This window comes from Glandiceps talaboti, chromosome 23, assembly GCF_964340395.1.
Source record: "Glandiceps talaboti chromosome 23, keGlaTala1.1, whole genome shotgun sequence".
Taxonomy (NCBI): Eukaryota; Metazoa; Hemichordata; class Enteropneusta; family Spengelidae; genus Glandiceps; species Glandiceps talaboti.
Window position 1 is genome coordinate 6,685,604 of NC_135571.1, and position 5,368 is coordinate 6,690,971.

Genomic DNA, 5,368 nt, shown 5'->3' on the forward strand with positions numbered 1-5,368 from the left:
TATTAAAATCACAGTTGTCACTGGTTGACAAGGTTGCTGTACAGGTAGTAATATGTATTAGTGTATGGAGAAGTATAGAATAAATATAAGTTTGGAGGGTTTTGAAAAGAAAATCGAATTTCAGACAAATTGACTGCTGGGAAACATTTTACTCACGGTACTAGTCATGCACCCAAGTGTTATCAAGTTGTATAAGCTGTTCGATCTATCTGACATACAGATCTATTGAACACCTGCTCCTAAGAGGAAAGAAATCCAGTGTAGTATCTAAAAGTGGAATCAAAGTACACCTTTCGCTGCCTTAAATTCGTTAAGGATCATTGAAAACCTAGAAAACATGTTGTTCTACACATATATGACACGTTTCACTACTTGAAAATATAAGTGAATTCGACAATCTTACTGATGATTTTCAGTTGATAATTAAGTTTGTGCATATGGGGTTATTATACCTATTGAGTAATATAAATCTCTTGTGTCCATATACGATCACATGTTCTGAACAGTAGATCAATCTGCTGACAGATACTGAGGTGTGCAGCCAAAAAATTCAGGTATCAATTTACTTGTTTTTGTTTGAATCAAAAGTTTACTTAGATACTGTGTTTTCAAAAAAGGTCACATAAATCTAAAAAAATAACTTTTACAATAATTTAAAAGAATACTTTATTTGATCAATTTAATTTTCACTTTGCTTAATTTTAATTTCATTGCAGCTATAAACACAACATCTCTGGGAAATATCTCTTAATAGGAATATGTATTAATTTTAATTAAGTAGCCTTGGGGAATTACAATGAAAGACATATTAAAGAGAAATTATGATCCATTGCCTTTGAAATAAGATATCGACAATGTAATATTTGTATTATTGTGTAAATTATACAAAATATGATGAAATAAAAAAAAACTCAAATTGTGTAATTGAGATTTTATTTGTACCAATAGTCTGAGATATCGATATGCTTCTTCTCCAAAGATCCCCTAGGTTATGTGGGAAAGACAAATGTGTGCGCTTGTATGTATGTATGTATGTATGTATGTATGTGTGTGTGTGTGTGTGTATGCATGTATGTATGTATGTATTCACAGAGTTCATTCATTTTACTACCTATCTACCTATTTGTCTTCCAAAATGTAGGCTGTAGGTCGATGGGCAAACATGAACCCATGATGTTACATATTCTGTAACTCTTCCAAAACATGCTCAAAGCCCTTAAGATCTATTCAGCATAATACAGACTTATAACGGTACAGATATCTAGAAATGGTGCAAATCCCTAGGGAGCATGCAGACCATTGCATTCTATGTTAGTGGTTAGGGTTGATGTCTATTTATAAAACAACAATTTGGCTAGGCTACAATTGGGGTTCAAAACTTGGCAAAAGACTTTAGCCAATTAGAAAGAAAAGGGAGCGGCAATGACACTTACAGATTCCAAACTGGCTACTCTCTCAACTTGACCATCATTACTCCGTACACAAACAGACAGACAGACAGACAGACAAACAGGTAGGCAAACAAACAAACAACCGACCATCTAGAAATATGAAACGGTTGTACCATATGGATTTCTTATTCAAGCAAGCAAGCAAACAAATAAACAAACAAACAAACAAACTAACAAACAAACAAACAAACAAACAAACAAACAAACAAACAAACAAACATCCAACAATCGACAAGCTAGAAATACGAAATGTAAGATATTGAGATGGGAAAGATGTTATCAAAATTGTTTGAAAATTAATATATATCTTTTCTCAAAATGCAGAAATCATCAACTTCTGCACTACACTGTCGGCAAAACACGACTAAATGCAAGCCATAGATTGAATTGCCGCAAGAGATACATTTGTTCTCAATAATGGTAATGATGTATATTTCATAAATAATTGGTTTGTCTCCGATTAGGAAATCATAACAAAACAACGTGAAAGATATCCGCTTACAACAATCACGATTCATTCGATATCAATTGAACATTGAGCTGTGGAGAATGTACCCATCATATGTAGATTCATTCCCTTGTATTATTTCTCTGAAAAGGTTAATCCAGTCTGGACTCATTTATAGCCAAATTATACGAATTTCTTTGAATCTAATACAAAGAAGAAAGAATGATGATGCAAGTTTAGGGCTATCAGAACACACAATTATTATGAATTTCGAACATCAAGAAATCTCTGAATTTATTCAAGAACGAGAGCTGGTGAGAATTAAGTTTAAATAGAAAAAAAAATAAACCCGTTACTTTATGAAATCACTGGTATTTCGATGTTATCTGTAATGGGACATAGACTGTTACAACCCTATGAAAAGAACTCTAAATTTCTTTATTTATCTATTTGATAATTATTTATGTCGCAAAATGTTCTAAACATGTTTAAAGATGCAATTGTTCAGCAATTGAAAATAATGATTTCCCATGTTGACTTCTACATCTTCATTCATACATACATACATACATGTATGTATGTATGTATGTATGTATGTATGTATGTATGAATGTATGGACTCTGAGGGCGTTATGTAATATAGTTTTAAAACGGTCGATGAACATTTTGATATCAACTCTGTATTTATGATAAATTCCACTACGGCATCTATGATGGGCTACATGGTTAGATAGACAGCGACATACAGACAGATATCGATAGATAGACAAAGAGATAGGCAAACATGACAGGCACACAGAAGTAGATAAAGATGGGCAAGCGACTAAACAGGCAGGCAGATGGACAGGCAGAGAGAAATATAGATGATATGGCCAGTAGGAGAAAGACACAATGAGTAAAGCTAGAGACATGAATAGAGAAAGATAGAGACAGAACCTGAGCGAGAGAGATAGATAGAGACACAGACCGACAGTGAGGCACACGGAAAAAATAAGGAACTGAGAGAGAGAGTGCATTTTTAAATGTTTATCGCGTACGGTATAAATCATTCTATCACACATCTGAGATGTATCTGACCCAGCATGGCACCGTGCATTTCTAGAGCCTATAAACACACACAAATAGGTTATTCTTGACATCCCTAATATAATTTCCGCCTTCGTACAATTCACAGTACATTCAGTTGAGCTGCCGTGTCAATTCCCTTTAGACATGGAAGAATGGGTTTTAATAACAAACAGAGAAAATAATGGCCTACAGTAATTTAGAGTTAATTAACTCAGCTTTTAATTTCGCACGGATAGTTTTCTTATTTGCATATTCTAATTTAGTTTAATTATTTCATCAAGACATTATCATACTTATTTGCATTGTCTGCCAGCTGACGCATTTTTACGTTACTATTAAAATCTACTCTACATACTGAAAGTGTTCAGTTTATGAGGTCAGTTCATTAGCATTTGAATGGAAAAGTGGTGTGGACTCAATTGGCGCTATCGTGCAGATTATACATTCTAATTTATTACAAAAGGTAGAAATTTGTTCGTCTGCTGAACAAATACAGTTGGAACGTCGACGACTTAGTCATCGAACATGTTTTTCTCTTCATGTATAGCTCCACCGCCGAAAGGCAGGACGTTTCCGAAGACAGTCTACGAAGGGCCGAATATCTCAAAAAATAGCAGGAAGGACTACCGCATGACCCACCAAATATCACCGGAATCTATGAGCCTGACGCTGAAGAACAATCTCTCAGAGAAAAGCTACTCTACGGAGTCAGACGAGAGTCTACATGTACTATCTCCAGCTGCGCATTCATCAGTTTCTGCTAGCACATCAGCCAGCAATGTTACAAGTCCTAATGACTCCTACAGCAGTTTGCAGGTGAGATAAATTTATCGTCTGCAACGTTAGTTCCCGCCATTTTCTGTTGTCTTAACATATGAGTCTACAACGCGCGATAACTCAATGAATTAATGTCCATCAAATAAAGAAGCATTTGTTATTATTATATGTATGTACAATTCCTTATAATATTTTCACGTATGAAAAATTAGTGAATGAAATAATGGATACAAGAAATGTGTCAAATTCACCATCACTCAATCATTATGGCAGAGCAGTTTTTGACATGAAGGTGTAATCTAAGATAAATCATGCCACCGATATTTTTATTATGGGTGTATTGGAAACAGATGGCAATTCCACTATATATGCCCACTTATTGCAGCCGACATAGCAAACGGCAAAATACTGTTTTGTGTTGGATTTAGCCCCTGAGGTAGGCCTCAGAGGGGTTGGTTCTGTTATTAAACATCCGCGTTATAATTTAAGATTATATCGCGCTTCGAGACTGAGTCATAGGAATTATAGGTGTATTGTGTGTACATATCATAACTTCCGTTCATTAACAATATCAAATTACAAGGCAAAATAGCGATAACCCTTGAACGGTTCTTTATTCAATATCTCTTGAATTTGCTACTCACATATTCTCATGAATTCAGTGTTGACTGTTCTGTATATTCCATTACCTTAGAACCCAGCATCACATCACTTGTATTTGACAAATAATTACACTCGCATATTGTGTTATATTTTGATTAGAATGACGAGAGATTAATTCTTATTTGTCTATAATATAAGCCGCGAATTCCTCGTGGGACACGATCTGATAGTCTATCTATTTTATATTTGTATATCTATTGTATATTTGTATACACGTTTTCGAATTTGAATATTTCAAGTGTAAATGTAATTGTAAAGTTTTCGGCAATTCAACTGAAAGGGATGGCCTTCGTCGTTACACGACAGACCAAATCTATTTTAACAAGCTTCGGCTAGGAAGTATCAATTCATGTTTGCCGAGTGAGTCTTATTAGCATATATTTGAATGTTTTGACATGGCCCCAGGAATAAGTCTATTATTAGATACATTCAGGCACAATAATCGATCAGCGTTAAAGGCGGGAAATGAATCACATGGATATTTACAATAAGTTTTTTTTTGCAAATACACAGCTAGTCGTCATTAATATATTGGTATTGTGTCATTTGGTGTTCTGGACAACTTGATGGATTAGCTTTCTGTTAATCGAAATAGTTGTTTCAATTTGATTAAAGGCGTGTAAACTGACTCTGAAAATTCAATCGCGCGAGAACGTTAACGTGCTGACTTTGGTGGGAAACTATCCAATGAAAGGATTTAGTCTTTCTAAATGTATTTGTAAAAACCTTATTAAAACAAAAGTTATATCAATCATATTTAAGTGCACGTGAGAACTGACTTCACTAAAGTATCAATCGCGCGAGAACGTGATAATGTGACATCGAGGTGAAACATGCCATATATATAATGATTTTGAATCTCGAAAATAATTCTAAATTGGTGTTTTATCTACACATACACACACACATCTTGAATTAGCCATCGAATGTACCGGTAATTTAATAAGGAATTAATTTATAT